Raw genomic sequence first — 25,336 nt, forward strand, 5'->3', positions numbered from 1 at the left:
ACCTGGTGGGAGATCATATTCTTTGCACGATAAAGCCATGTAGTGTCAGTAACGTGGCATCCGTTATTACTGGCATATCACGGGAACTACACCGCAGACATGCTGCCTTTACCGTCTTTTAAAGATGAGACTCTCTTATTAGGGACACAAAAGGTCAGGAGAGATCTAGTCTTTGGCAATTAATCAGGCCAAAATTATATTAATGTGCCTTGGAGAGGATGGTCCCCTCTAATCTGTCACCATTCCTCTATACTGTCTGCGTTACAGCAGTTAGCTGTGGGGAGCAACACTTATTTCAACAGGTTTAATTGTCAGCAAACACACACAAGGAAGTGGGTTGAGCAGGAGGAGAGGGGTGCTGGAAGGAAGCAAAGTCCACAGAGATTAGTGAACAGCTTTAAATTCACAGCTCTTCAAAGTTAGAGCAATTCAAGGATAACATCCTATAGGGTGGGAGGAGAAAGACATTGCTGCGGCCTCGATGCTTGGCTGCTCTAGCTGGGACATCTGCACCAAACCAGAATATGCCAGCTGATAGAGCATACTGAATACTGGTGGTTATTGAAAGAAGAACATCAGGACATAAAGCCACAAAGGCCAAATACTCCAAATGCCAGGATGCAGATATTACCTCAAAGTCCAAGATTCTATGTACGCTGCATAGACTTGGAACATTGGCATTTGCAGAATGCTTCCTCTTCATGTAAGCATGGGTTACTCAGAGCACCACAGCTCACTGCACTGGCTCCAGTTTGAACATCAAGGGTCAGATTTTTAGGGGTACTTAGGTGCCTAAAGACACAGATAGGCACCTAGTGGGATTTATAAAAGCAGCTAGGCCTCAAACTTACCTTGGTTTCAACGGAAGTTAGGTCATAGGAGTTCCCGAAAAATCCCAGTAGGCATTTAAATTCCTTTAAAAATCTGGTACCAAGTCAATTTCAAGGTGCCAGTCTTAATTTTCAAGCCCCCTCAATGATCAGGACACTTGAAGGGCCACCTCACCTTCCCAGGTACTTGACTTCCTTGGATAGCTGCACTGCTCCTGAAGAGCTGAGCTACTCCTACTAGGATGGAGAGCATCTGTATAGGAGGCAGAACGTTTGCGGCAAGAGGCCCAAGACTTTGGAAATCACTCCCAAAAGATCGAAAGAGTGACTATGAATTTCAGGGCTGAATGCAAATCCTTCTTTGACCTTTCCTCCTCATACAGCAACTCACAACCTAGTGGCATCTCTAAATAGCTGACTCCCCCAGGCAGGTGCAGCGGAGAAGGTACTCTACTGATATAGTCACCTTGTATTCATTTTTAATTCCAGAATGCAGTCAGGAGAACCTTCATAGACCAGAATAGAAAAATACATCTCTTTCTCCATCACGTATCGCCAACTTCTTTGCGCCGCCTTACAGCACAAACCATCCAAATGAAATTGTTTCTCCTTATTGATAACCGTTCCATCTTTGATAGCAGTTCTGCAGATTTCCAGTGTCTAATTCAAAGATAGCTACTACTGATTACATCTAACTAAAGGAAGATGAACTTATTACCTCCAACCCCATGTTCTTCTCCCATTCTAGTCTCTCGGTTCCCCCTCTCCCCAACCCGTCCCCCACAGCCCCATATGCCTTATACCTCCCCCGAGCTATGCCATCCTGCTTCTGTCCTCTTCTGCCACCTAAAAATGTACCTCTTACACGAGGCCCATAATAAAATAGTTAGCAGTTACACAATGCTTTTCACCCACAGACCTTTCAGTGCTTTATAGAAGTACTGTTGTCCTCATTTTATAAACAGGGAAAGTGAAGCACAGAAAGATGAAATCAGGCCCGCTGACAAGGGATTAAAGGGGGCAATTGCCCAGGGGTGGGCTGCAGGGTTCATGGACCTAGGCACATGAGACCACTCCTGGCCCTATGCTTTTGGGGGGCCCAGGGCCAGTGCAAGGAAGTTTCGCGCCCTAGACCCCAGCCCTGCAGCAGCTCCCCGCCCCCCCCTCCGCCCTGAGGCGCCCCCCCCATGGCAGCTCCCCACCCCCTGGCCCGGGGAGCCCTGTGGTACCTCCCCACCCTAGCTCACCTCTGCTCCGCGTCCTCTCCGAGCGAGCACACTGTCCTGCTCTAATTCTCCTCCCAGGCTTGCGGCGCCAAACAGCTGATTGGCACCGCAAGCCTGGGAGGCGGGAGAAGTGAAGCAGCGACTGCGCGGTGGAACCCCCGGGCTGCCGGCGGCGGCGCGCTGACCCAGGGGAACCCCCAGGCTGCCAGCTGCTGCCGGCGGCGCATTGACCCAGGGGAACCCCTGGGCTGCCGGCGGCAGCTCAGACTCCCTCTCCCTCCCAGGGCAGCAGCCACTCAAACACTTAAAAAAAATTGGGGGGGGGCACCACTTTTTGGCGCCCCCAAATCTTGGCGCCCTAGGCAACCACCTAGTCCGCCTAAATGGTAGTACCGGCCCTGGGGGGGCCCCGTGAGCCAGCGGGACAGGCCAGAGCAGGCAGTCCTGGGAGTGACGGATTTGTCACTTCCGCCCCGGGCCCCGCCCTGCCAGGGATGGCCCGAGCCCCCAGAATTTCTGTCAGTGGGTCTGGATCAAATGATGTGACTTGCCTGAGATCACAGATCAATTCAGTGACAGAGCTGGAAATGAAAACCAAACTGATCTGGGGTAAATGACTGGTCTCTTGGGACTGGGAGCAACCTGAATAGGGTGTGATTTTTGCTGTAAGTGACCCTTAATCACAAAGTCCAATTTGTCTGGGTGGCAAGATAGACTGGAGAGTCTAAGGAGACCGTCTGTGACTCTATGGTAAGACTGGTTCACATTTGTTACTGGCTTGGCGAAATCTAATTCTAGAACAAACCACCAGGTTGGGGTGTCTGCCCTGTTTTCTGACAGTCTGCCCTGAGGTAGGCACTCAGTTGGGAGCCACTCCAGACAGCGTGACATTTATCACAGTACTTTTTTTTTTTTTAATTATATGAGAGTGTTATGGACCTGACCACAGGCTCAGTCATCTCCACCCTCAGGCACCTTGCTTTTCAATGTATGCCACCTCCCACCCTACATTTGTATTATGTCTGCTTAGTCTGAAGTGTCTTTGGGGCAAAGACCTTATCTTTGTGTGTGTTGGTTAAGCTCTGAGCACACAGAAGGTGCTATAGAATCATGCTAAACTGATAATCAGTCATCTATTTCAGGGGAATTTTTGCCTATTTTTTTCCCAGAAAATTCTGTCACCCAGTAACACCAGAGCTGTATCTATCAGTACCTCTGTTAAAAACATATTCTGATATTCCTTTGACTTTACTGTAATCCCATAGTATGTGCTGTCAGATATCCACATTAGATCTAGAATATTTAAGACCTGAGCTGAGGGAAACTTGACACAAGCAAAGAACAAATATTAGGGACAATATGCAGTTTTTGACGGCATTCAAGGAACCCTGGCCATATAAGAAATCTTTGGCAGGATGTCCCCCATATAATATATCCTACTAGACTAGCACATCTGGAAAGAGATACCTGATTAGCTAATAGAGATTCCAGTGTGTAATTGTGATAATGGGGCCCCATCCGCATATTTACGCGCCCTCCTATCTACATAGAAAGAAAAGGAAGATTTACAGAGAAAAAAAAATACCAGGAAAGTATTTTTGCTGTCTTTGTGACAGATGGGCAGTTAACCCAGGATGACAAATGGAATCCCACCCAGGAGTAGTGATAGAAATGTATCTTATTACCAATAGTTAATATGATTTACTTGTTGCATATTTAATTTTAAGCTATTATTATGGTCAGATTTAATTCAGCAGCCTATTATGCAGAACACAGTCTCCCAAGCCCTCTCCTTATACCAATAAAGGAAAGAAACTAGCTATTAATCTACTATCACATACACTGTAGCATTATGACAATTGTCACTCAACAGCAAAGCATGATCAAGAAGGTTAGTAGCAGCTCAAAAAAAAAAAAGGTCAAGATATCAATATTTTCATTTAAATTGCCCCAACACCATATGATAAAAAGGGAGGAAGAAAATTGCAATGGTTTGTTTTGATACGTAAAGTGCATGTAACTTTCCAGAATGCAGCAAGTCTTCCTGAATCAGCATTCCCACCTGTGTCCCAACGACAACATTTTCTGGCTGAAATAATTTGCTTTGCTCCAGGTCACTATATCGGCAACTTTTGGCTCCAGCAACTAACAGGTACTGTAGGCTGTACTGGACCAAATAGTAAAGTCACGGCTGCTGCCACTATTGAACCAGTTCAATATGCAGACTGCAGCACAGTCGGCTCAATCTGCATTAGTTTTTTCTGTGCCTGTCCTCGCCTCCTCTGTGAGAGATGAAGAGTCCTCCTCATCAGTTAGTCCCTCCTTGTCTTTCCTGCTTCCAGTCAAGGTTCGCGCTCTTCCACCCCTTCATTCTGACACTACTTCTGAGCAGCAAAGGAGTCAGACACTAGCCAGGAGCTACAAAGTCCAGAACTAAGTTTTGGAACAAGCCTCCAAGAGGCCTCCTCTCCAGAGGATGGACTCAGGGATACTTTGTCTTCCTGGGAAAGAGGGAAATCAGCAGCTGCATTTTTGAGGTCATAAAAGATAGCCAAAAAAGAGGAGACATCCCAGTTTCCCAAGGGTCTCAAGGGATAGGCTATGTTCTCTCTCCTAAACTCATACTTCAGTAGAGTGAGCGGCTTGAGCCTGGATTAGGGAAAAATAACCAGAGAAACCTAGGTAGGGAAGAAGCTGTAAGACTCCCATTGGTGACTTCAATCAGAATCGAGAAAGGAGTCTGGACTTTAGGTCCTGGCTGTAGGAAACTCCTATTCCCAAAACAAACACCACATATCAGAGTTGGCAACTCTGATGTCATCATGTTGCACACACCAACCATTTCAGAGGGTTCAGCTCCTTCCCCCTGGCAGGTTTTGTACCTTGTATGAACTAGGCTGCCTGGTCAAATCAGGCCTCAGAACGCTTCACGGTTATTCTCTCTGCTAGTGAATACCTCAGATGCCCTTCCCTCAGGAACCCACTGGCTTTGTGTGAGGTCACTTCAGCAGGTGAGCTGGTCAGCTGAGCTAACTGCTATATTAAGAACAAAAATGTGTCCCCGTATATAGCCAGGCAACTCCTGTTACTTAAGTGGGAAGTGTGCATTTCCCAAGGTAGAAACTTGGGCTAGATATGAGCTCTGCATTTTATTATTACTATTAACCCAGCATTTAAAATGTTAATCATCTGAGTCCATTGCGCATGTGCTAATTAGAGCACCAGATGCCTGCTATGTATGTTCTTACTAGCTAGAAATGACCAGGCACAGACCAGACACCTTGCACCTGTGTAATTAATTCTGGACAGCTGTGCAGAAGACTGGCTTAGCAGCTGTGCTGAAGTGTGCAGCCTCTGGAAGCTGGTTAGTCTACTGTTCTGATTGGCAATCTCCTCTTTCAGCCTTCCTTCTTCAAAATCCAGGCAACTTTGTCAACAGGAGGCAGAGCTGAGAGAGAGACACACTTCAGTTTGTCCTACCCAATTCCTGGTTGCAGATCAAAGTGAAAGCCCTAGCAGAAGAGTTCACTACTGCTTGTTCAAGAGGAGTGTGTAACAAATGTGACACATAAGAGCACTGGGAAGACTGAAGTTTGTTTCCTAATCCCAGTCCTGACTTGGGTCACATTCACAAATATCCTTATCTCATGTGGGAATCAGGATCTGCAAGCAGTGTTGCCAACCCTCACGAGTCTCATGATATTTGGGGGTTTTCTTAAAGCCCAGCTCTTGGAGTCAGGTGATTACAAGAGAACCTCAGCTTTCATTTAAAACAAGTAAGTTTCCAGCCTGTTGGCTTGCAGAGAAAAGCTTGAAGACATGAAACAAGTGCAACCTAAAGGCTCAGAAAGTATTTATTTTAAAAATCTCAATTTTGGGACCTGAGTTATGATTTTTGAATGCTCAGAGTTGGGAGAACTGTTATCTGTCGCCTCATACACACAGCCCTTTTTTAAAATCAAATGTAAATGAATTTTAATATTGATCAAAACACAACTAATATAGTCAATTAGTTATATGTATAATGAAGATGTCACTAGCCAAACAGACTTCTGGCCCCTCTATTGGCAGCTAAAGTAGATGTTCCCACAGAATGGATGCATTGATATTAACTGCTGTCCTAGATAAGTTTATAGTGTAGACTTTGCCTTTGAAATCTGGCCCATGGGATTATGGCTCGGTTTAGGAATCAGTCATGGTAGAGGACATGAATCAGGCCTAATTCCCATTGATTTCAATGGTAAGTAATTTTGAAAATCCTACTAGGCCTCTAACTAACTAACAATCTGGCCTCAAGCCTCTGTCACTTTGCCTGTTACCTGTTTCACAGGGTTGTTGTGAAGGCTGATTAGTTACATTTTGCAAAGAATTATTTATAAATCTTTTAAGTGTCTCCACCTACAACATATCACCTCTCTCTCTCTGTTTCAGACACTCCTAACATGAGTCTTCATTGTTCAGGCTGGAAAAAAAAATACTTGCTGAGTGGAAAAGCATTCGCTTCTCCTTTCTGCTTAGCAGTAGCTGGTATGGTGCAAATCAACAAGCTCTAAAAACATTTTAAAGCTGAGACTTAGAGTTAGTTATATATTAAGTTTATCAATTCCCACCCACCCCTTTTTGTTACATTTCTTCTATACGTCATGGTAAAATGTTAATTAATGCAGAAAATGCAAATAGTGCCAGCTATCTTCAGTGACTGTTTCTCCAAAAGCAACTTGTACTGCAATTAACATAATGAGGAAGATCTGGAGTCCAATTTGTACACTAGGTACATGGTCTTCCCTCCACTTCTTCTTACAGAGGACTATATTGCTGTTTGTGCTTATTCATTGCTGGCTCAATCCCTTATCTGACAAGAGTGACTGCTGTAATTCTAGTAATAAGGCTCTCTGTCTATTTTGGTTGCAAGATCATCAAGTTTTAATTTGTAATGGTTAGCGACTGGAACTGGCTATAATTGCTTCAAGTTATGTCACTGCACTTTCACAAAGGAAACATGTATTGCACTTATAAAATGCTACAAAATAAAAAAAACAACCTTGAGGTGCAGAAAAATCATTGTGTTTTTTTTAAATGTTCTTCATTTCAGTCACGCAGACAGTATATAAAAGCAGTTAGATAACACTGATGAGAGAAACTTTTCTCTCTGAACCAACTAGTATTGACTTTAAAAAAAAAAAGTATGTTTTTACATTAAATTTCCATACTTACCAATATTAGAAAGCTGTAAAAAGAAGAGCAATGATGAGAAAAATAAGGACTCATTTTCTGAGTTCATTGAAATAGATTGGAGTAAGATAGGAGCCATTTTGGGGAGGGATAGAATGGAAAGATAATAGATCTTTCACTTACAAAATATAAGCAGGAACAGTGTGGCATGTACAGATTGCATGATAGGGCTCTCCTATGGAGCATGGGTTATTAATCACTCTCTCTATTCACTTTACTTGTATGTAGTCTACAGCAGTTAATGGTCCTGCTAAGTGACATTCAGCCATCCACCTACAAACCATGCCCAGGGAGCACCTTTACGCACTTGTGCTCCATAGCTAGGATGTTTTGATTTTGTATAGCTGGTTTTCGCTGGTTTCCTGGTGCAGCATACTCTGGAGTAACTTGCAATAAGCGGGCGGAGTTGTAAGAGGCAGCACTTTTTTAAGGGCTCTGCTATTTGTGTCCCTGCCACACCCAGGAGCTTGTCCCCCTCTAGTCTCACACCAACATATGCTCCTCCTGAAACCTGATCCTCTTCGCCTCCAACAGATTCTTATCCTGGCTCTACAGCTCTTTGGCCTTGGTCAAATCACTTAGCTTTTCAGCCTCGGTTTCCCTGTATGAAAAACAAGTTACGGAGCCTATGATTTGTCCTGAGCTGACTAAGCGGCATGATTTGTTGAGTCAATGTTCTCTAGATCATGCTTGATCTTTTGAGAGCACCAGTGAGGGAAGTATGCAAATAAATAGGGGAAAATATGAAAACTGTGATCCACCCATGAATTGCATAAGCAAACAAACTGCATGCTCACTTTGCTGGCACATTATCATTTCGGGGCAGGATGGATGGTCATTAGAAGGCATCGTGCACATGCATTTCATATGGCCGAGATGTGCTAAGTTTAAAATCCCCCTCCTGAAAGGACACCCCCATCCAGGCCAGCCAAGCCAGCTGGTCTCATCCCTTCCCCAGACATGTGGTTACAGAGGCAGACCCTGTTGTGCTAGGTGCTGTACAAACAGACCCCCCAAAAAACAACAACCCCTGCCCCAGGGGGCTTACGATAGCTACCATGGATTAGTTATCGCACGTTAAAAACACGTCATCTTTTGGCAGTGAAGGCAAAGCCAGAGACTGACCCCTGCAGACGTTGACAGCTACGGCATGTGGGAGAAAGGGTGAAGTCCAGCCAAGCACCTTTCCTGCCACATACCTCTGGACAGTAGCGATGTCTTGTGCTGATCTGGAAATAGTTTCCCTGCCCCAGCCCACGGGAAGTTTTTTTGGGAGGATGATGTAAAAAAAAAAAATCAAACTTGAAAAACAAAGTTTGGTGGAGATGTCCAAGGTGAACATCGCAAGGTCTCCCCCTTGGGGTGGGAGAGGGCACCTCACTTATCTATGTCATTCTCTGGGCAGCTGCAAACCTCTGGTCTGGTTCTGGGTCTCTTCGTGGGTGCAAGCAGTCCAAACGATAGGCGTATACTCCTCCAACTCCCCTTCCTTGTGCAATTCTCAATTCCCACAGCTCAGTGCAAGTAAAGGTCAGGGTTTAATCCAGGGGGGATTTCAACAAAGAAAACCAGCCCAGCCCACCTTCTTCCTTGGGCAGGCAGCATTTGAAAACCATAGGCCAGTTAACGCCACAGGGTCCCCAGTCCGGGAGCTCGAAGCCTGGCCCTGCTTTCTTCTGAGTGCCACTCCTACTGCGCTGAGTTCCTCCCAGCTCCAGCTGCACCTCCTGCTCCAGGCGCATGCCTTGAGTCTCCTCCCCGCTACCACATCAGCAGCAGTTGGAATTACCAAGTATACCCCTACAGTCCTGCACTCCAATAGCAACCATTACACACACCACAGAGAACAGAGACAGTTACAATTAGCGCGTGGCATAGAGCTTGAGTATTTTGCACACGTGTGCATTGCATTTGCTCACAACCACTGTTCACTGAGGTTTGTAACCGTTTATGTTTGTTGTCTTACTGTCCTGCTGGCAGTTTGTCCGCCTGTCAGGTTTTGAACATTGTGAGTTTCAGTAACAATGACTGTTTACAACTAAAGTGTTCCAAGGTGCCATTATTACGTTTACTTTGAAGAAACTTCATCACAGTAATCCAGAAGCTGTGCTTTGCAGTACAGGACACAGTTACAATAAAATGCATAAAAGGCCCATTCATTTCCAAACATCAGTCACACAATTAAGCTGTGTGTTTAAGTACATGGGCAGTTTTTATAAACTGCCTAAAAGTTTTGCTCTGCCTGACTCCCGAAACAGGATCGAAAGGAAGAGCTGCCCAAGTTCTTCCACTGGTGCTGTATCTGTGTTGCTGGTAGCGTGCTGACCCCGAAAGGGCCCGGCTGAATGTGTCCATGGGCTAAGACAACTTCCGTCCAAGTGTCACGAGACTGACAGGCACATTTTCCCTCAGTACACCCTGAACAGAGTCCTAGAGCAGCTACAGCCAGCGAGGGTGCTAGGAAACCTGGGATATGCCCCCAGAAGGAGAAGGTCTGCCTGAGGTCTGTATAGTGCAGTATGACCCCGTCAGCGTGGCCGCGAGATCTGGGTCCAGCCATTGTAAACCCAGGTTTACAATGCACTGTTGACGCTCAAGCACAGGCTTGCAGACACCGAGTCCACAGATGCAGCCTAGACATACCCCAAGGGCCTGCCTCCAGGCTCCACAAACTTCAGAGGTGTGATGGATTGTGACAAGAGTTCTTTAACCATTGCCTGGCTGGTGAGGGGATCATCTGCCCCACCACAGAGGGGAGGGTCAGTTTTTCCCCAATGAAACCCCCCACATTTTTCTACAAACATGGGGATTAAAATTGCAAAAAAATTGATTTTTCACCAGGAAGTTCATTTTGGACTTCGGTGAATTTTTGACTTGCTCTAGCGATTTCACCAGATTCTTCCCTTCTTCAGTTTTTACTGCTGATCTGTGTTTTCTAGTGATTGGATGATTGCCCCAATCCCCTCCCATCCCTCCATAGCTGACCTCTCTTGCATTTTCCTTACCCTCCTTATTCTGTGCTCTCCCCTCCTCTGTATTTCCTATTGGCTAATCCCCACGCGTGCCCTATTATACAGGGGATGTGTACGTGTGTACATACACATATAAACAAAAAAGGAATCCTTTTCTTCCCTCCCACCCACCCCAAAAGAAACAGCAGAACGTGGTGTTTACCAGCCATCATTCTGACTACTTTGCTTCATGATGCATCCTTTTCCCCTCATACCTTGGGTATATCTACACTTTGAGAAGGAGGAGATATACCTGCTCTAGCATTGATCAAGCTAGCATGCTAAAAACAGAGTGTAGCCATGGCAGCATGTGTGATGGGAGGGGTTAGCCACCTCAAGTATGTACCTAGCATCATGGACAGGTACATACTCGGTGGGGCTAGCCCGTCCCACCACTCACAGTGCCGCATCTACACTATTTTTAGGGCATATTTGTCTCCGCCAGCTGGAAAGGACACTTTCCATACTATCTAAATGGACCAGACAGACAAAAGGTAAGCTTCTGGGGGCAGGAACAAACACAGCGGGGCCTCCCTCCTGAGTTGGGCCTCTAGGCGCTACTGAACACAAACACAAACAAATTACATACCAAACAAACCTATGTTAAAAAGAACAGCCAGGTTGCAAGATCAAGCACCCAGAAGTTCAGAAATGCTCAGGCAACCTGAATTCAGTCCCCTTGTGCATAGGAGGTGTGATATAGCCCTTGATTACATACTATTTCACCCCAGAACTATGGGTGGGGGAAAAAGGACCATGGTTCCCATGTTATAGTTGGGGAATTGAGGCACAGAGAGATTATGTGATTTGTCCAAGGTCACACAGGAAGTCTGTGGCAGAGCTGGGAACTGAAGCCAGGTCTCCCAAGTCCCAGACCAGTGCCTTGCCCACAAGGAGGCAGATCCAATGGAGCAGTTTACACCAGCTGAGATCTACCCCAAGCCCTTCCTTCCTGAAATCCTCTATCTACACACAGAACATATCCAACTTGAGAAGAGGCAGTCAAAGCCTCTTACCATCACTCCTTCAGCGTTCATTGACTCTACCTGGAGGGATCCCCTTTAGGGGTGAGAGGAGATTCTGTCTCAATGGACCACTCAGTCCATGGTCTCTATGCTAAGACCACCATGAAAGGTGCCAGTTGCCATGGCAACAGTTGTGACGTGGACGCCTGTCCACGGAAAACTGGACTGAAACATACATAGGCCACTAAAGAGCTACCAGACGGCAATAGCTTTGAGTAGCTACCAACCCAGGCTGGATCCATTACCATTGACTTAGAGGTGACAGAATCGATAACACACTTCCAATCCTCTGAGTCATCCATATTCCTCTCACATTCATTTTCTGAAAAGAGAGCTTTGTGGAAATAAAACAACATGATTGATCAGCAAGGAAAAGTGAAGCACATACCAGTGGTTCATAAGCTTCCCCTGTCATTCAAGAAACAACATACACAAACAGCAAAGGCAACCATGTTAAAAGATGCTTAACACAGAGACAGAATCTGGACTTGTAAAACTGAGATGGCATCTGTCAGAATTTCCACACTTCAAAGACTGAACAAAAGGAATCCATGGTAGAACTCCACAATGCTAAACTAATGCGATATTCATTACAAAACAAATAGTTAGGTAATAGTGCATGAAACACTAATGAGAAGTATATTAGACATGATGCTTTGACAACATTTGACTGATGATGAGATCAAACAGACATCAGTAGTTTCACTAAGGACTATTTTGAGCTGAAACACTTGGCTTGTGGAATTAGTGAGGGATACAGCACTTTTTGTGGGGGGTACCAGTTAAAATCTGGCCTAGTTTGATAGCAAAGAAGAGCCCATCATGCTGTCCAACAGGTTGTCAAGGGCCAGTTTTCAATGTTTTTGGTGGACAGATGAAAAAATTTAGCATGGGCCAGGTTGTCTCTCCCCTTTGATTCATGCATGAACCCCCCAGACCCCTCCACCCACCTCACCCCACCCCACACACAGAGTTCACCCTTTCTGTTCAAACAGAGCTAGCAGCCTCCACAGTGGTATTCCCCATTTGAAAGTGCTTTAAAGAATGACAGTAATCTGGTTTGGTCTTTAATAAATCCAACAAAAACTGAAAGTTTATCTTGATAAAAGCTGGTAATACCCTGCTCCAACTTTCTGGTTGGAGATTACCCAAGTGAACCTCAAAAATATCAGCACGGTTGGTTTTCATGGCCAGTAATTTTAAGCAGTCTATTTCCATTTTTTGAAATATATCTAGCAATGGTATCACAAGTTCACATGTGGATCTTAACACATTGTACAGGAGGCCAGCATGGGATTTTATAGAGCGGAAAGAATAAATAAATTTGCTGTATATTTTGTTGGTACCCAGGGTACATAATGTGAGGCTGTGTTTTGATCCTGAGATTCCAGTCACATAAAGAAACAACTCCATTTTCCCCTAGGGTGAAATTCTGCTCAAACTGAATAATAGCTTACTCCATGAATAATAATAGTACCTAGGATTTATATACTGTTTTTTCATCAGTAGATATTGAAGTGCTTTATAAAAGAGGTCAGGATCATTAGTCACATTTAACAGATGGCCAAACGGAGGCACAGAGGGGTGAAGTCCCTTGCCCAGGTCACCCGGCAGGCCAGTGGCTGAGGTGGGAATAAAAGTCCAGTGCTTGCTTCACTAGGCCCGTTGATTTCAATAGGACTACATGTGTAGTGTGGTGCAACTCAATAGGAGTAAGGGTGGCAGAAACTGGCCTTCTGAAAATATTCCCATTGAGTGTGATCAGCCTATTCTAAATTATTACTCATTATAACTGAGACTGGCAGCACCTGGCCTAGAATGATTTATATAGTCACCCACCAGAAATCCCTGATGAACATACCACTTTACATTGCATAATTCACAATATATATGCCTGCAAATATAGTGTATGCACTTATATATAGCTGTAGGGCAAGAATAACATTGCTGAAACAGTACCTGGAATCTAATATTTGATTCAAATGCACCATGGATGCTGTACCTTGAACAGCAGCACCCTCTGTAGACCAGTTCTGGAGGATGAAGAGCTAGGGTTTCAAACAGAGAAAACAAAGACCATTAGCAGTAGTAAGGCTGTTTTATTTCCAAACTGAGAGGAAAATGTAGAGTTGGAGGAGCTACAGCTTCCATGCAAAAAACTGTTGCCAATTACTGTCAGTGTCTCATGATGATTATTAGTGGTTTGCTTTTGGGTATTACTGCCCTTTCCGAAATAGTCTGAACACTGAAAATTAAGGACTTGGACAGCTCCTGAACGAGGGACTTAAATGCGTTTTAGAGACCAATTTACAGCATTGCCTTCTCATGATTCAAAAATCCTTTGTGGCAATAAGAAAGAATTTCCTTTGGCATTTTTTGTTTCTTAGTTGGTCTTAGGTTAAAGATATTTTCAGCTCTTGTAGATGCACTGTATTTCAACATTTCAAGATAAATGCCTTTTTTTTTTGCGCACAGAACTACACTTTTCTCTAGGTCAGAATGACAGAAAATGTGAAGAAGAGTAAGTTACCTCTAACACTTAATATTGGCTAGTCATAATTAGATATGGATGAAATAATAAAATTCTTACTGTGTAAAGATTGCAAGAGGAGCCCATTACTGTACATTCATTATCCTCAGTGTATCTAGCATATGAAAGAACAAGTATTATCTATAGTCTGCAAAAGTGATCATCAGTCTACCTCTGACTCAAGAGCTTAAAGCGCAGCTTTACTTTGAAAAGTGCCTTCTTACATAACAGATCTGCTCACTGGGCCAGGACGTTAGCTGGTATAAATAAGTGTAGCTACGCTGGAGCTAGAATAGTTTACACCAGCTGAGAATCTGGGCTCATATATGTGGTTTTGGTTTTTTACACTAATGTTTTCACTCCTGTTAGAATTCTGCTCACATTTCTTAGGCTGTGTTGGTCCTGCAGGGCTATTTCTTGTTGTACACAGTCAGAGTCATTTCTAAGTTCTACTAATTGGGGTTGCCCAATGCCCAGGTTTCCTAGAGGGCTGACTTGGGATGCAGGAGCTATTACAGGTGATGATGAAAAAAGACAAGGAGAGAGCCCAGCTAGAATCTCAGGTCCCTGACTGAATTTGCAGAGATGGCAATTAAAATCTTTTTACTCATAAATAGAATACATTTTATATGTCAACCCTTAACAAATACATCACCCCCACAGTGCCACTTTATACCGTTATTTTCAGAGCTGAACAACATTTTAGCTACTCCAACCCAGTAGCTTGCCTGCAAGGAGGATGGATGTATTCCCTATCATTTGTCATAAAACAAGTATTTATTGATGAGAGAAACCAGCCACAAGCGAACATACAAATAAAAAAAAGCTGCCTCAACAACTATTGTGTCACTTTTAAAAACACGACAGAGACATCTCGTGGTTGAACAGTTTATCTGCAAGTAAATATCATGACAACATTTGAGGAAGAAGAATCCAACGCTGCTCTGAAAAAGATCACATCTGAGATCCCAGGCACATATGTGAAGGACTATTGAATTGCCACTGTGAATAACAATGGATAATCATTGGGCTGGAAAAAGAGAGTGAAAGTGACTCCATAGCCTGGTAATAGGGCACTCCCCCAGGATGGGGGAGACCCACGATCAGGTCCCTGTTCCAATTACTATTTAAACATAAATACTTTAACGCACCTATTTAAACCAGGTGGAACAGCTTCAAGAGGCGAGATTGAGAAAGCCCCATACCAGACTTTCCCATAGCCCAGTGGCTAAGGCACTTGCCTAGAATGGGGGAGACCCAAGCCCGGATCCCTTCTCCAAATCTCGCAGAGGGGGGAATTCAGCTCAGTCTCCCACATCCCAAGTGTAAGCTCTCACCACTGGGCTAGAGCTTATAAGCCCATGGGGGCGCCACTGCTACCACCGCCACCTCCTCTTTGGTGAATCTTTTGCTTGCTTTTGTCAACATGCTTGAAAGTCAAAACATTTTCTTTCTACATTACCTAAACGTTTAGAGTCAATTTTGTTTGTTTGGGTAATGTAAAAATCTTTCACCCTGGTTTCACACAGGGTTGATTTTTTTTGTTGTCTCCCCCTCTCCCCTTTCAATTTGCCACAAAAAAAAACAAAACTCTCAGAATTATCGTTTTCAGTTTGACCCCAAATGAGTTTCTTTTTAATTTTTTAACACTGCCAGCAAACCAACAAAATCCCTTATTTGCCCAGCTACCATGACACAGGACAGCCTAGCATAGTCACAAGTCCCAGCTCACGACAGGCCGCTCGTGCGCTCCTGTTTGAATAGTAACCATTAGGAACAGTAACTCTCTTACCGCTCTGACTCCTCGTTAAGGCCCATCTGGGGAGTCGCTCGCCACGCGGCCTGACAAGCTGCCCTGTGATTGTTCAGACCATCGTCTCACTCGCTCGCTCCGTGGCCTCTCTCAGGCTCCCAGAGCTGCAACACTTTCCTCTTTGTGGCTCAGCCTTCTGGCCAAGCCACATTAAAGCCCCACCGACCCCCTTTCCAGGGTATTATCAAAGTCTCCTTCTAAACTGTCCCCAGCAGTTCCCAAATAGGCCACCCATAGCATGTCACTCCCTCAGCAGGTGGTAGGCCCACTCTCTATGCCGGGTTCCAGTCCAGGGACCCTTGACCCAGCAGTTCAGGCCTTTACTCTCCCAGGCCTTACTGCTCCTTCCCTGGACTACTTCCTACACTCTCCAGTACAGGCTCCTAGCCCCCCTTGTGTCAGGAACCATGACTGCAGGTTTATTTGGGGATTGGTCCTGCTTTGAGCAGGGGGTGGGACTAGAGGACCTCCTGAGGTCCCTTCCAACCCTGAGATTCTATGATTCCTCACTGCAGGTCCTCCTTTGCTGCTGCCAGCTCCTTGGCTTTATAGAGGCCCCACTTGTTTCTGCCCAGGTGAGCTTCATCCCCCGTTAAACCTCATTGGGTCCTAGCTCCCCTCTAGCCTATGGCTAATTGGCTTCTTGTCTACATTAACCGCCCTCAGGGCCGGCTCCAGGCCCCAGCACGCCAAGCGCGTGCTTGGGGCGGCATGCCGTGGGGGGCGCTCTGCCGGTCGCCGGGAGGGCGGCAGGTGAATCCGGTGGACTTCCCGCAGGAATGCCTGTGGAGGGTCCACTGGTCCCACGGCTCCGGTGGAGCATCCGCAGGCGTGCCTGCGGGAAGTCCACCGGAGCCGCGGGACCGGCGACTGCCAGAGTGCCCCCCGCAGCGTGCCGCCGTGCTTAGGGCGGCTAAATTGCTAGAGCCACCCCTGACCGCCCTGGGCTAATGTGGGGTGAATGCCTCCTCATTGTCATATCAAACCTGAAATGCCAGATTCAATAGTTCAGCTGTAAGAATGACTCCTTCAGCTTCTAAAGCTTATAAACAAAAAACAAAACAAAAACCTTACTTACCATTGATGGGTACCATTCAATATTTCTAGCAATCACAAGACAAATGTATTGAAATGCCTCTGACGCACCAAATAGCCTGGCCACAGAATACTGGGGTGAAATCCTGACCTATTTCAACCAATAGGGCTAAGATTTCACCCTGGGTTATTAACACACCCTGAAGCCTGAATTACTGCACTCCATGCCCTGCATTGACAACTTGCCCCTACATTAAAAGGGGTGTGTTTATCTTTGCTGTAGCTGGAAATGGATGGATGGAAAGGGCAACAAGGAAGGTAAACTATGTTCAGACACCAAGCAACGGAAGCTTAAGGGAAAGCCATTAAATGTGACTGCAGCAGTTACAATGATATATTTCAAAGCCATAAGACACTGTTCCTGTCATTCAGAAATATTTAACCTGACTAATGGAATTTCTAAGAGGAGGGATAGGGATGAGTTATACCAGACCTTTAAGAAAGGAAGGAATATCAATGGTTTTGGTCTAACAGGAAACAGTTAAAGAATATATTTGTGCTAAAAGGCCCGAGATCATAGCACTAAACTCAGAAGAGAGTGACAAACGAGATGGTATAACACACTGCTGTTTACTCACTTCTAAAGATTATTTTACAATGGATGATAAACAAAAAAACTCAAGATGTAAAACATCCTAAAGGTTTGGCCTCAGGACATGAGTAGAGCAAAAATAATATGCAACGAATGAAGTTTGCTATTCATGAGTAACAGTCAGACAAAGGGTCAATCCTGCAAACCTTTATTCACACAAGTAGTCTTTAACTATAGGCAGTTACACTGAAGTCAGTGGAGCTAATCACATAATGCTTTGTGGTATCAGGCCCAAATGGGCCCAATATCTATAACCTTCTATTTTTATTAAAAGTTATTCTACCTGTTCCGTGTCTCCGCCAGACTGAAATTCTGAGATACGGAACTAATGACCTATAAACTTCATAACAAAGAATATGCTATTGTGCTGCAGTTTTCTTGGTGGACTTAAATTATACAGTTATTGTATTTTACACTCAATTTTGTGTAAGCGTAGATGACACTATTGAGGGCCATTTACCTTTATACATTGTTGTTAGCTTTTCATCATTGCAAAATCAGTACATCAAAAAGAAGGCAGTACATCAACCAAATACATGATTTCATAATATAACAAAAATAGATTGAATCCAGCAAAGTACTCTAGCTTCAGGAACTTTACTTTAAAATGCCCATCAAAATTATTTTATGGGATAATTAAGGAAGCATCTGCTACAATGTGTTAACTATGAAAACTAAGGGGGAAAGATTGAAGGTGAAGAAGTAATTACTATTTGTAAAATGCCCTTCATCCCAAAGGACCCTAAAGTGTTTTACAAATTATACAGTACATAGGCATCATTTCACCTGCTACCTCTGCAGATCTCTGCTGAGGGAGACAAGGCCAGCTCTGTAGTATGTTCCTTCCTTTCCATCAGGCTTGTGGAAGTCCTTCCATGCAGCTCAACATCTAAGGTTGGGTAAAGGGAACCTGCCATGCACAGCAGACTTTCCCCTTCCTCATCACAAACCTCTCTGTAGACATGTGGGGGGGAAATCAGCACAAGTTACTGCCCACCCAATCTCTAGAAACTTGGTCTACTTCTTCCTCTGCATTAGAGAGCCCATAACTGAAGGAGATTTCTACTCTAGTGGTAGGAGGAGCCCCTGCTAATGTGGCTTTTGCAGCAGACACGCTGTCAAGCAGCGGAGGGAGGACTGGGTGCCAGCATGGAGGGAAGAGACCAGCTCAAGAATTATCTGCGGAATTAGGGAGCTGAACCCAGGGTCTTATGCTGGGAGATGGAAACCTTCATCCACTCACGATACAAGAATGAAAAACAAACAAAACAATCCATGAATGGAAACTGGCGATGAAACCCTGGCCCAATGAAGTCAGTGAGAATTTCCTACCCGCCAGCCAGCCATCACCAAAGACCAAGCACCCTCAGCTTCCACTGATATCAATGGAATTGAAGGTACTCAGCACTTCGCAGGATATTGGTTTCAATGGGAGCAAAAACAATTGCTTATGTCTTGTCTGCAACAGACATACCCCATCCACCTATGCTCCCAACTGGGAGCTCTGGAGTAGACAAGATGCTAACAACCACTGCCTTTTTACCACGGTACGATCTAGCCCTCCTCTAAGCAGAGTGGAGTTACACAGATGGTATCAACAGAAGGAAATTTTAAGAAAAAAGAGTAATGTAAATACAGTACAGCCTCAGTGAGGTGACAGTTGGAAAAGGAAAGGTTAAATTCCTGTTACAGTTATAATGCCAGCACTTTTTAAACTTGGAATGGTTAATGTATAGATATCCGGGGCAGATTTGCTACCTAAATATGCACATGATGTTCACTGCTTTGCAAGTTCACAAACAAGATCTAAAAAGGAACCCCCAATTCTTATATCCTCCTGCATAACTTCTACTGGGAGCAAGTGTCAATATGTAATTACTATAATCAGCCTCCACGTAATTTTTGTTTTGCTGAGTAGTGTTTTAGAAAAAACATTTGATGTGCAAAAATTCTATCACCCAAGAAATTAAAAGGATAAACAGCTGCTATTTTTGTGGGGTTTGCCAAAGCAAAGCTGTATGCACCCTCTGCTGGCATTGTGGCAGCAGCTATCAAATAAAAAAAGGAGTTAGGTCCCCTCGGGAGTCCTGACTAGAGCTGAGTGAAATACTAAAAAAAAAATCCAGTTCCATTTGAAATTAAACTAATTTTTTAAATACATTTAATCAAATTTAAAAAAAAAATCATTTTGAATAACAGAACCATTTGGGGGTCAACACCATTTTTTTTCTTTTCTTTTTTCAGTCAACTCAAAAAAAATTTTTTAGTTCATTTTGATGAGAGTGTTTTGGGGTGTTTGTTACCCTTTTATATGGGGAGGGGAAGCAAATTTGAAAATGAAATGCTGTTTTATTGATCAAAACATTTTTAATTTGGGGGAGAAAAAAAATGTTCAGCCAGAACTATTTGTTAAATTTGACCCAAATTTGTGAATAGTTTCAAGGACGTAAAAAAATGCATTTTTCAGCAACACTTCAGCAACTTTTTCGCTGAAAAAAAATTGCCCAGCTCTGTCCTGACAAATGCCCACTGACAGAAAGATTTGAGCTAACACTATTGCATTTATGGGAAGGTTTGCAAAGATATTTTGGCATGGTATGGCCTCTACATAAACAACATATTGCTAAACAAAAAACCAAGTTAATTTCAGTTCCATTCAAAGTGCGGAGGAGAAAAATAAATCAGTTTTTGCAAAATGGAAAAGGACAAAATCACTAATTGGAAAAAATGGTATTTGCATTTTTATGACTGTTACAAAACAATGGAAAACAAGAAAAAATAATAGCGACAGTTACTTGTGTGTTCTTTTCATTAGGTGAAGATACTAGCTATCTAAAGCAAAGATATTCCAAATTTCATGGAAAGGCCTACCCCTTGTAAGTAATTCCTTATTGAGTACTGAAAGGATGCTTGGTGCTGTATAACACCATATGGTCACTGAATCAGAGAACTTAAAATCTGGTTATAAGCTTCTGAAGCAAAGTGCTTACGGATGAAAACTGGGGAGAAGCTCTGTAGGCCATGGAGGCTGCTAAACTTTATCCTTCTACAAATACGCATCCAGCTGTCAAAGAGGTTTTCAGTTCTTCACTTCACAGTAGAGACAGACCCAAGCTGAAACCCGATTCAAACATTCCTGGACATTTGGGAATATTCAGCTCAAGACAGAAATTTGAAGCTCAGGCCCATCTCTCCTTCAGAAACAGGTGCTCAAGTGTTCTGTTAATAGCCAATCCTATATTTAGGGCCAGATTTAAATCTTTTTTTGCTAATTCTTGGTCCATCACTCTAGGCTCAAAGCAAAAGACCAAAAAGTTTCCTTAGTAGTTTTCTCAGCTGAAAGCACATTGATCATGTTCCTTCCTAACAAGAAACAGCTAAAGAATATATTTGTGCAAAAAGTCCAGAGACCATAGCACTAAACTCATAGGAGAGTGATGAATGAGATGGTATAACACTGCTGTTTACTCATTTCTAAAGATTATTCTACAATGGCTTATCCCTAAACATATTTAGCAAATATGCTCACCGAAATATGGATTAATACACCATGGGAAGGCTTCCAAGAGTAATGCCGTATTAGAGACATCACAATATTGTATATGTTAGCCTGTAAGAGACTTGGCAAACAGCCACCACAACAATCAAACACCCCAATATTGTTTGGTACCCGAGAGGAAACATTCTTCCAAACGTTGAGTTTTATAGCCCAGTAATACCGGTATATGGTAACTAATTTAAGCAGTGTATCATTATGCAATAGGGACTGCAGTATTTTGTGGCCCGCATGTCAGTTAAGTGCTTGTTATGCACTTTTTTTTGGGGGGGGGGCTATTAAATCACCATGACACTGCCAATTTATAGTAAAGCACAGCCTAGGCATCGTAGCATTATCAAAAACAGCATTTTGTGTAACATGCCATAAGCCACAAGATACTAACTCCATCTTTGATTTTTGAACACATTTTTATCTGTATCTTTGCTCACACATGCTGTCAAACAATTAAAATAACTATTTTTCTTATCACAAAAATATGAAGGTTTAAAAAGCTGCACCATACTCTAAAAAAATCTCTGTGATTATTCATTCTTAGAAGTGGTTTTTTTCTTTCAAACTCGCCGAGTGCTGGGATGGTTATCAATTAGTCACAATTCTCTGTATATGTCATTACAGCAATATATGTGTCAAGATGTACATACTAAAGTTTTGTTTTACTAATTGATTTATGATCAAAAAGTCCTCCAGGTTGCATCATAAATCACACATGTTCATGAGTACTATATTCTGTGTTTGAACCTCTACTTTAGTTGACAGATCTGAAAAATGTCACAGTACGTGACTGCCCAGTGACTATTCATGTTTAGATGGTGAAATAATTAGCTAGATTATTCCAGCTAATACACCCTTTCTGATCTATTCTGATGGTATGCATCTTAATATCATCTGTTCATCTCAAGTAAATGGTATTAGACTATGTCTCCTTTTAGGAGTTCTTCTAACAATCATACAAAAAAGGTGACTCTAGGAAGCTGCTCTTTTGCAGAAAAGCCTCATCCCAACAGAGCTGAAGTTCATCTTCTTGTACATATGCACTACCCAGATCTGCATAATCCATCTGTGACCAGAAAGATGAGGGAATAGCAGCACCAAGCATCCCCTGTAAGCCATTCAGCTTCCAGTAGCTCCCTTAAGTCGAAAGCCTTCATGTAGTTTTCCATATATCTTATTGCTTTGATGGACTAGACTACTATCATTATGGTGGCTAGCTCACCCATGCCCAATGAATTTGTTGCAACACCAGCATAATGCATAGTGGGATGGGCACCATGATGTTGGAGGGCCTCTGGAGTGGACTCATCATTTTCTCTGTCTGATTCTCCACTTCCTTTTTTCTTATGGAACAATTTACACCCTGAGCAAAGTGAGTGTAAAAATGTGACATGCTACACTCACTTTACATTGGTGTAAACGACTCCACAATGGTCTTATCTTCACTAGGAAAGAGACATTTTAAACACATTAAACTCCCAGTGAAGACAAGGTGATCATAGTTTTAAGCTACATTAGCTGGTTCAAATAAACCCTATGATCCCCCCTATGGTTTACCTTGACCAGTTAAATAGGTTAAAACTGCCACAGCCTGAACAGATTTTCAGGGAGTGTCTAGACTGGAGTTACAGTGCAATCAATTAACTCACGGTAAAAATTCTAAGGGAGACATAGCTACTGCCTGTGTGTGCACATGTGAGGAGCTGAGCTAGAGTCAGCCATCAGTTAGGTGCCTATTCTGTTCCTATCTGACTAGCTGTGTTTGGCGAGGGCCCAACGGATGTGCCTCAAATATCACAGGGCAGAGAGCGCCCACGGGAGAGAGAAAAATGCCAAATTCTGATGGTGGGGGCCACGGCTGACCGTCTACACTGCATTGCCAGGGTGGCAACATCCAGGCAGCTGTGAGGCAGGTCAGAGCTCTATGTAGGCAACAGAGGAGCCTGCTGTGAGAATAACGGTGGGAGCCAAGAGCAATGACAGAGAGCGACCTCCCTGAGCCCAAGCCCGGGGGTGGGTGGGGCAGCCTGGAAAGAGACAGCAGGCGGGAGAAGCTCACCAAACACTCCCTCCCCATGGCCTCCACATCCCAACAGGCCCCTCTGTCTCCCTCCTTAATATCCCCCTACCAACCCAGCCCCTCCAACACATCCCTTCCCTCCTGCCCCCCCACCCACATCCCTTCCTCCTTCCCCCCCAAATCCCTCCCACCACCTCCTGCACATCCCTCCCCTCCTCCTGCACTCCCTTCCCTCCTGCCCCCCCACCCACATCCCTCCTTCCTTCCCCCCAAAATCCCTCCCACCACCACCTCCTGCACATCCCTCCCCTCCTCCTGCACTCCCTTCCCTCCTGCCCCCCCCACCCACATCCCTTCCTCCTTCCCCCCCAAATCCCTCCCACCACCACCTGCACATCCCTCCCTCCTCCTGCTGCACTCCCTTCCCTCCTGCCCCCGCACCCACATCCCTCCTTCCTTCCCCCCATAATCCCTCCCAACACCTCCTGCACATCCCTCCCCTCCTCCTGCACTCCCTTCCCTCCTGCCCCCCCACCCACATCCCTTCCTCCTTCCCCCCCAAATCCCTCCCACCACCTCCTGCACATCCCTCCCCTCCTCCTGCACTCCCTTCTCTCCTGCCCCCCCACCCACATCCCTCCTTCCTTCCCCCCCAAAATCCCTCCCACCACCTCCTGCACATCCCTCCCCTCCTCCTGCACTCCCTTCCCTCCTGCCGCCCCCCCCACCCACATCCCTCCGTCCTTCCCCCCAAAATCCCTCCCACCACCTCCTGCACATCCCTCCCCTCCTCCTGCACTCCCTTCCCTCCTGCCCCCCCACCCACATCCCTTCCTCCTTCCCCCCCAAATCCCTCCCACCACCTCCTGCACATCCCTCCCCTCCTCCTGCACTCCCTTCCCTCCTGCCCCCGCACCCACATCCCTTCCTCCTTCCCCCCAAATCCCTCCCACCACCTCCTGCACATCCCTCCCCTCCTCCTGCACTCCCTTCCCTCCTGCCCCCCCACCCACATCCCTTCCTCCTTCCCCCCCAAATCCCTCCCACCACCTCCTGCACTCCCTTCCCTCCTGCCCCCCCACCCACATCCCTCCTTCCTTCCCCCCCAAAATCCCTCCCACCACCTCCTGCACATCCCTCCCCTCCTCCTGCACTCCTTTCCCTCCTGCCCCCCCACCCACATCCCTCCCTCCTTCCCCCCCAAATCCCTCCCACCACCTCCTGCACATCCCTCCCCTCCTCCTGCACTCCCTTCCCTCCTGCCCCGCCACCCACATCCCTTCCTCCTTCCCCCCATATCCCTCCCACCACCTCCTGCACATCCCTCCCCTCCTCCTGCACTCCCTTCCCTCCTGCCCCCGCACCCACATCCCTACCTCCTTCCCCCCCCAAATCCCTCCCACCACCTCCTGCACATCCCTCCCCTCCTCCTGCACTCCCTTCTCTCCTGCCCCCACCTACATCCCTCCCTCCTTCCCCCCAAAATCCCTCCCACCACCTCCTGCACATCCCTCCCCTCCTCCTGCACTCCCTTCCCTCCTGCCCCCGCACCCACATCCCTCCCTCCTTCCCCCCAAAATCCCTCCCACCACCTCCTGCACATCCCTCCCCTCCTCCTGCACTCCCTTCCCTCCTGCCCCCCCACCCACATCCCTTCCTCCTTCCCCCCAAAATCCCTCCCACCACCTCCTGCACATCCCTCCCCTCCTCCTGCACTCCCTTCTCTCCTGCCCCCCACCTACATCCCTCCCTCCTTCCCCCCAAAATCCCTCCCACCACCTCCTGCACATCCCTCCCCTCCTCCTGCACTCCCTTCCCTCCTGCCCCCCACCAACATCCCTCCCTCCTTCCCCCCAAAATCCCTCCCACCACCTCCTGCACATCCCTCCCCTCCTCCTGCACTCCCTTCCCTCCTGCCCCCGCACCCACATCCCTCCCTCCTTCCCCCCCAAATCCCTCCCACCACCTCCTGCACATCCCTCCCCTCCTCCTGCACTCCCTTCCCTCCTGCCCCCGCACCCACATCCCTCCCTCCTTCCCCCCAAAATCCCTCCCACCACCTTCTGCACATCCCTCCCCTCCTCCTGCACTCCCTTCTCTCCTGCCCCCCACCTACATCCCTCCCTCCTTCCCCCCAAAATCCCTCCCACCACCTCCTGCACATCCCTCCCCTCCTCCTGCACTCCCTTCCCTCCTGCCCCCCCACCCACATCCCTCCTTCCTTCCCCCAAAATCCCTCCCACAACCTCCTGCACATCCCTCCCCTCCTCCTGCACTCCCTTCCCTCCTGCCCCCCCACCCACATCCCTCCCTCCTTCCCCCCAAAATCCCTCCCACCACCTCCTGCACATCCCACCCCTCCTCCTGCACTCCCTTCTCTCCTGCCCCCCACCTACATCCCTCCCTCCCCCC

At 45.8% G+C, this 25,336-nt stretch overlaps 1 protein-coding gene across 1 annotated transcript in view; it reads right to left on the reverse strand.

Moving 5' to 3' along the window:
* Nucleotides 1–25,336, reverse strand: part of RASGEF1B (RasGEF domain family member 1B) — a 470,215-nt gene that overhangs the window by 443,553 nt on the left and 1,326 nt on the right. Inside the window, exon 2 of the mRNA XM_045018874.1 lies at nt 13,284–13,372. The gene's annotated coding sequence lies outside the window, so the exon portion shown is untranslated. The remainder of the gene's footprint in view (nt 1–13,283; nt 13,373–25,336) is intronic.

The sequence above is a fragment of the Mauremys mutica genome, chromosome 5 (assembly GCF_020497125.1).
Source record: "Mauremys mutica isolate MM-2020 ecotype Southern chromosome 5, ASM2049712v1, whole genome shotgun sequence".
Classification (NCBI taxonomy): Eukaryota; Metazoa; Chordata; order Testudines; family Geoemydidae; genus Mauremys; species Mauremys mutica.